Source organism: Platalea leucorodia (assembly GCF_965183815.1).
Source record: "Platalea leucorodia genome assembly, chromosome: 6".
NCBI lineage: Eukaryota > Metazoa > Chordata > Aves > Pelecaniformes > Threskiornithidae > Platalea > Platalea leucorodia.
In genome coordinates, this window is record NC_138828.1 from 50,699,854 (window position 1) to 50,707,532 (window position 7,679).

A 7,679-nucleotide genomic window follows, 5' to 3' on the forward strand; every position below is an offset into this window, starting at 1 on the left:
GAACTTCAGCAGCCAAGAAGTAGTGTGAGGGAACCAGGCTCTTCTCTGAACCGGGAAGGAAGCAGTTCAGGTGGGCTCAAGGGAAGTCCTGTCACCAAGTTCAAGGTGCAGCAGCTATAGCCTCGTTGTTACAGACTTCTGGGATGTTTGCGTTTTACAAATAACAGCCTTTACTATGCAAGTAGGTGTGAAGTCACTGTGAAATTAGTGTGCTATTTCTCTATTCAGCTAAGTGCATGGATGTTTACACCTCCTGAGGGGAGAAAAAAAAATAACAGCAATTAACAGGTAGACTAAGTGATAAGTGAGACAAAACAGAAAGTTATGCTACCTTAAGCATCAAATGAAAATTTTGTCTTTTTGACAAAAGACTTTTCCAAACACATCCACAGATTTTACTGAAGCACAAAGATTTCTTCTTAATAAGGAGCAAAGTCCCTTTAAATGGTTGATAACTATTGTTATAACAGTTTTCAGCAGGAAGGCTAAAGGTAAAGGGGGACAAAAAGCAGAAGATCATAAAAAGAGACGTGCAAAAGCAGGACAGTGTTAAGAAAGATGTTACTAAAAAATTCCCATCAAAGCTGAACAGATAGTTTGTACTAATAAATACATCAGTAAATGACCCAAAGAGCCCTCCCTGAAGCACAACAAGTTTGGCTTGGCTGATCAGACACTCAAGACAAACACCAAGGCAGCAAGTCCAATGCAAATCTGCCCTTTGGGGTCTGGTCCGTGATGACAGTTGCTACCACACAACTGTTTTCAAGTACACTTTATAAAATTTTCCCTACCTCTTGAAATGTGCAAGTACTACTCACTGAAATACTGAGTTAGTCCCCAGCTTCAAAAGTCAGAGGGTCCGAGACGCTAGAGCATTCTGAACTAGCAACCTATCCATTCCCTGAAACACTGCTCTGCTTAGTCATAAACCCCATAACATTTCAGGACGTTTTTTCAAATATTATAGTATTATACAACTTTTATGTTGTGTGGGGGGAAGGATGCATCTTTAATATTCTTGCTGTGCGGTTGGTCACAACTTCTGTGTGCTCTTTTATACGGTATATATTCTTCTGAATAGTGTCTGGGATAATAGGTAAAATACATACAGCAGGGAGAAGTTCACCTATTTAGGTGTCTTCAGGAAATGAAACTGGGAATTAGAAAGCTGTTTGGCTGACACACATGGATATAGCAGCCTTCCTCTCAAGGAATTTCCTAGTGGTCCTACAGAATTTGGTTTGGTCTACTTTAAAGGGAAGACATGGAGGAAAAGAAGTCACAGAAACAGGAATTATTTTGCTGGATACCACCAGAACAGAGCCCCTTAAAAAGTCTGCAGAAGTAATATTCTATAGAGACTCTGCCCCTTCCAGAGACAATATGCATATCGTTTCTTATACTTTTATCTGGGATAAGCATATGAAAATACAATTTATATACAATCAAATACATTATTGATTAGAAGAATGGGCATCTTCGCATTTCATATTGATTAGAAGCTGCCAGGGGAAAAAAACCAACAAAATTTATAAATTAATTTTTTAAAATCTTATGATAGGCTACTAAGTGAAGGGCAACAGCTTCACAAGGTCTCACCAACTGCTGAGATGCTGTCGTGGTAAACATCCAAGAGTTAATTTAAAGTCAAGTGTAAATACACAGCAAGGTGTTTTGCCTGATTCAGAAAGTTCAACTAAATGATTCAAGACTTTTGCCTAGAACCATCGTCATCTTTGACTCTTTTTTCATGAGACATGCCATATAGAAAATCTAGAAAAAAGAAAAAAAAAAAGCAGGTATGACATCACATAGCCCTGGGATGGAAGATGTTTCTTTCTCCTTCTTCACAGAAACACAGGGAGTCACAGTGGTAATTCAAAGCCGCATTAGAAAACCGGCATGAAATTGTGAAATAGAAGGGAAAATAAAATATTTTATAGACCTCAACTGCTCTTGGTCTATTGACGATTCATGTGCAAGTGTCTGAAAACCAGGACCAGAAACTAGTTTATTTCTGTGTTCATGGTTCATGAAATGAAAGGCTGCTGGTGAAAATTAAATTTACTTTTAAAGATCCTTAAAGATTATTTTAAAGATCCCAGTTGTAATAACCTAACTATTACCAGTCACAGAGAAATTGAAGCAATTCCTAAATACCTGATTCTAAACCGCACGAGTTGGTGAAACTGTCCGAAGGCAGCGATGGCATTACGTGTGGGATGTACGCTATGTACTCGTGGCCCAGCGTGATTCTAGTTGCCATGCATCAACTGCTGAGGCAACCGACAGGAGCAGAGCCAGGCACCCAAGTGCAACAGTCTGTGCCTTAGGTACCAGGCCACCAATGGCAATCAGATCAGTAGTAAGATGCCTGGTACACCAGCAAGAGGGAGGTGGCAGGCTTATCTTTCCATGGACTGTCACTGCTAAGGTTCCTTGGTCTGTAATTGTTTCAGCCCTTCAGGCTGATTTAGTTAGATTTATATGAGAATAAAATGAAGCAAATTATGAATAGAAGAATTATGAAAAAGGTCCATACCGACATCCCATTTACAATATGACTGCTTCAAACCTTTGGGCAGACTCAAATCGAAACTGTTTGGTTTTGCCTGGACTAAAACTAGATCAGAACACCCTGAGATGTGCACAGGTCAGGTCCAACTGGGACACAGCACCTCGCACGCCTCTACATTTCACTGGCGGTAAAAAGGGTAAGGATTGGCGAAGACACACTGGAAAATGGGAAGATCTATTGTGTTTCTATTTTTGTAACAAACTTGCTTGGCATGTGCTGCTGACCGCTGCCTGTGCATCCACGTGCTGTCGGCTGACGGCTCAGGAATGCAAGCGGGACCGGGCAGTTTAAGCAGGGCATCAGTGGCTGTGCCAGACGGCCCTAGCAGGGGCTGTGTGCTATAATAATTGTGCTATAGGCTGCAATGAGCTTGCTTTTGTGCACTTATTTCCAGCTTAGCTTGGCTTAGCATGTGTTTTTGTATGCCTGGGCATGTCACATACCTGAGGATGGAGGCTGGACCCTACCGTTTGCCCGCTAATCTCCCATTAAGATTGGACTCAAACCAGTTTGGATTTAAAACATGTTACAGCAGCCTTAAGTTCATCTTAAAGTTTCATCAGTTGGAAGGGCTCTCCCTCCTCCTTCCTCTCCTCCTCCCTGCCTTGTCAAGTCACTCTCCAAAGCAAGGCTCACTGGAGCCCAGTTCCCCCTGCCCTCTGCCAGCTGCCTGCCCCTCTCCCGCTGCTCTGCAGTGTACAGCGAATAGATGCAACGGCACAAACACTTTGCCCACCAAAGATTTCTCTGCAGAGAGGGGACATCCAGAGGCAAACTAGAGTGCCTTTCCAGCTGTTTAGTAACTCAAGATCTACCCCACTATAAGACAGAACAGCTAAGGTGGGGAAGAAGTTTCACACGAATGAATAGCAGAAAACTTCAGGTTAAATGTGGGTGTGCTGAATGGGCAGCGAAACACTCTTGTTTAAGGTTATCCTCAGACATGTGCCAGCTGAAATTTGAACACTCAGTAATGTCAATGTCAGAAAATTTGGCAGGGGAAAGCGCCGCTGCCCCAAGCACCGGACTTCTACCGCAGCTCCCATCCTTAGAGCAGCCTGAGCGGGATAGAGTTTCACCTGCTGCTTAAAGCACTCACAGCCATCCGACGGAAAATACGTCCCACTGTACCTGACGGCATCTCAAACCTTTCCCAGCACTTCCCCAGGGACCCAGCAAGCCAAAAAGACCTGGCAGGCCGGAGGGTCGGGGTCCGGGTCCGGGTCCGGGGCGGCTGCGCCCTCTGCAGCCCCCGCGGCGACGTCGGGGCGCGGCGCGGCGCCGGCAGCGGCCGCGGAGCCTTTGGGAGGCGGCTGTCGCCGTCGCCCCTCACCCTACGGCCGCCATCCCGTGGTTCACAGAGGGGCAATAAATAAGGAATATTTTTGTCTCAACCGTTTCTGCTTCAGTCCTGCAAAAAATGACGGAATCGGAGCTCGCTTTCTCAGCTCGTCTGTAGAAACCGGCCTTTTGCCTTTTGTTCTGCCAGCAGTAATGAGGATAAGATGGCTGCGTAACACATCCCTCCGCTGTCACAAAGAAAGAAATTCAAAAGAAATGTTGCAAAACCTAATTCTGATCTAAAACTCATCACAAACTTTTGGAGGGATAAGAAAGAAGCCAAGCCATGGATTTGAAACTTAACTGCTGGAGAAAGCTCTGCCGAAAGGCATCCTCCACTCTTCCGTCAGGCCCTGTGTTTCCACCTCGTTTTACAGCTGCTGTGACTGAGGTCAAGTGATATGTCACTCTGTCAGATCACACAGCGAGTCAGTGGCTCTTCCCGGATTAGAACGATTCCACACAGCCCTCTGAAAAGATTTGTAACAAATGTCAGCGCCGACCGTCCGCTGTTTAAAGCATATGTTTAAAGCTCTTAGACATCTCAGTCAAAAGGTATTGTAAGTACAGGGACAAAGCTAGCAAACGCTTCGCTCTGCAGTTTTACTAATGGCAAACCAGAATCTGGCAGGGATAAAAAAAAACTTAAAACAGGTCACCTTCAGCAGGGAATATGTGCTCTGTTTTGGAGCCGTTCCAAGACCAGGGAAGGATTTGGCTTTTTTCCCCCCCAGTAACCGAAGTGGTCAAGATGCTAGTGGCTCAGCACAGGCTGGCGAGGTCACAGGGCCAGAGGGCACAAAATAACTTGAATCTTGCGTTCTCGTTCTTGCTTGCTAGCATCCCTGCCCGTTGCTTTCAGTATCTTTTTTGTACTAAAAAAGGAAGCGCGCTTGAAATGGTCATCCTGTTATGCACAACACAGAGAAAAATGACTAACGCTGTGGTCTGGCCTTAATTCTTTACTAACGTCATCAAAATACAAGAAATTTCCTTGCAGAAATTTTATATGTGTAGAGATTAAACATGACTTTTAAGTGAAATCACAACCTAATACACAACAGCACCCCCTTATAACCTCATCATTTTAGCAAGAAAGAAATATTCCAGCTATTTAGAGAAAGACCATCACGAGGCCCATAGATGACTCAGGTGCCACTAGAAACTTGTCTGAGGTTTAGGAGGAGCGTAGAAGTTCAGAATGGCATAGGAGGAGTGTGACTGATGTGCTGGTTCTGCAAGCAGAACCTAAAAAGAAGCAAAGATAAAGCTGGGAAGCGTAAAGTGAGCTCCTCTTTCGAAATCTCAAGACGGGTCACACTAAGATAACATCAACAGAAGTACATAACATATGAAATCTTCATCACACCATGTGAAATCGTGCCATACCGTCATTCCCCTTGTGCTTTCTAACAATCCCCTGGTCTCTCTGAGCTTCTCTCAGAAATATCAATCACGTTGTGCCTCTTCTCCCACTCTTTATGGCTGAAATGGTCTATAAAAAACATGGTTGTGAAGTAACCTGAGAACTTCCTGTTTACTTTAAGACAGGGAAAGATGAGGGGAAAAAAAATCTTCAGACTGAACTTTTTGATAAATATTTAGTGAAAACACCAAAAGCTGCCAAATCTTGCAGAGATTTGCACCTTGCAGAGAGCACCTTGAAAACTCAAAGGAACATTTATTCCTTAGAAATGTCTTTGTTTTAAGGTGGCTAGTATACCTAAAAAAGCAGTGGGCATTTGTCATGGTTTAACCCCAGCCAGCAACTGAGCACCACACAGCCACTCACTCAACCCCCACCCGGTGGGATGGGGGAGAGAACTGGAAGGGTAAAAGTGAGAAAAATTGTGGGTTGAGATAGGAACAGTTTAATAATTGAAATAAAATAAAGAGAAATAGTAGTAGTAGTAGTAGTAACAATAACAATAATAATTAATACAATATAACATGCTACAAAGCAAGTGATGCATGATACAATTGCTCACTACCCGCCGACTGATGCCCAGCCCATCCCCGAGCAGCGATCGCTGCCCCTTGGCCAGCTCCCCCCAGTTTATATACTGAGCATGACGTCATACGGTACGGCATAGCCCTTTGGCCAGTCTGGGCCAGCTGTCCTGGCTGTGCCCCCTCCCAGCTTCCTGTGCACCTGGCAGAGCAGGGGAAGCTGAAAAGCCCTTGCCTAGTGTAAGCACTACTTAGCAACAATTAAATCGTCAGTGTGTTATCAACATTATTCTCATACTAAATCCAAAACACAGCACTATACCAGCTACTAGGAAGAAAATTAACTCCATCCCAGACAAAACCAGGACGGCATTTTAGGATGTAACGCTTCGGGTTTTGACTGTCTTATCTAGTAATAGGCCAACAGACTGCAATACACATGGTTCTCTCATAAGGGACCGGTGCTGACCTTCTCTTTTTTGCACAGAGGGTCATTGAATGAGTTGAGCAAGAGAAGTCAATGAAGGATCTGTCTGGACAAACACACTGGATTTGGTGATGGATCCTGGCTGTAAGATGGGCTGCCCTTCACTGAAGCTGGCTCCCCTCCAATCTTACTAAGAAAATTTGCGAAAGTTACTATATTGCACAGCTTTAGCCTCACCTTCATGCTCATCCTGGTGACAACCCTGGAATCATAAAGAAGCCAATGTCAGCTTTTAAAGTGCTGCAAGAGGTGACAGGAGAGGGAAGGAGCAGCCCAGGAGAGAAGTCCTAAAACTGCAGCTGGATTCCTTGTGGATCCTCATGTTCTGGATTTTTTCTCCTTTTAGTCTGCAAAGCATTTTCCCATAATCCAGCATTATGTAATTTTTTCTGTCTAGGTTTCGCTCTGATCCATGAGCTATGTGATGTGGTGATGGGGTTTTATTTTAGTTCCTTTGTAAACTGCGAAGAGAGGCTTTAAATGGTGAAGTGTTTAAACTATAAGTCTTCTCACATGTTCCAATTAAGCAAGCAGGGCTTCCTGTAAAAAAAGAAACCCACAGCTGTGCCATTGCTATTTCCTGATGCTACCCCATCAACGTGCTCCTTTGAGGCAAAAATAGTCCCATAGTGCCTTCAGATTTTGCCATTTTTTCTTACTTTGCATAATGCCTTTCTTCATAAATGGTCCATAACAATGTCAAAACCGGCAGAATTAGACCCAAGATATTAATACCATGGCTATAAACATCCCATCAAAGAGCACACAATTTGCAAGTACTGGACCAGTGATGAACATGACCAGCGCACTTGCGGTTTGTTTTAAGCAACTGAAAATGTTGCCAAATGTCTCCTCTTCACACAGCCAGTTTATAAATCAGAGGGTAAATTTGTTATGTGCCTTGAAAATCCCCAGGGGCCACAAAATAAATACTGTATTGGCTGGTAATGCCTGGGGTTGTGCTGCATTTGGGACACTTTCTGCTACTTGAAACCTCTTGGTGGCCCAGGACATTGTCTGCATTAATTGAAGACCATGTCTTTTGCAGAGCTGTTTGGTTGCACAAGTCATTGCTGGGTAAGACATTTAATATAGCTGATGTGCTTCATATGAAGGACCTACTGCATGAAAATAAAACTTGGCACAAAGGTAACTGACTACAAAATGGTATCACTTACAGATCAATTCCCCTTTATGCACAGACTTACAAGTCACTACTACCTATGGAAATGATCTTTCACTTTTGCAGTTAAGGCTGGTAGGCCAGAGAACTTACTTACCAAATGAAACATGCACTGGCTAAGCTGTCAGCTTCACAAA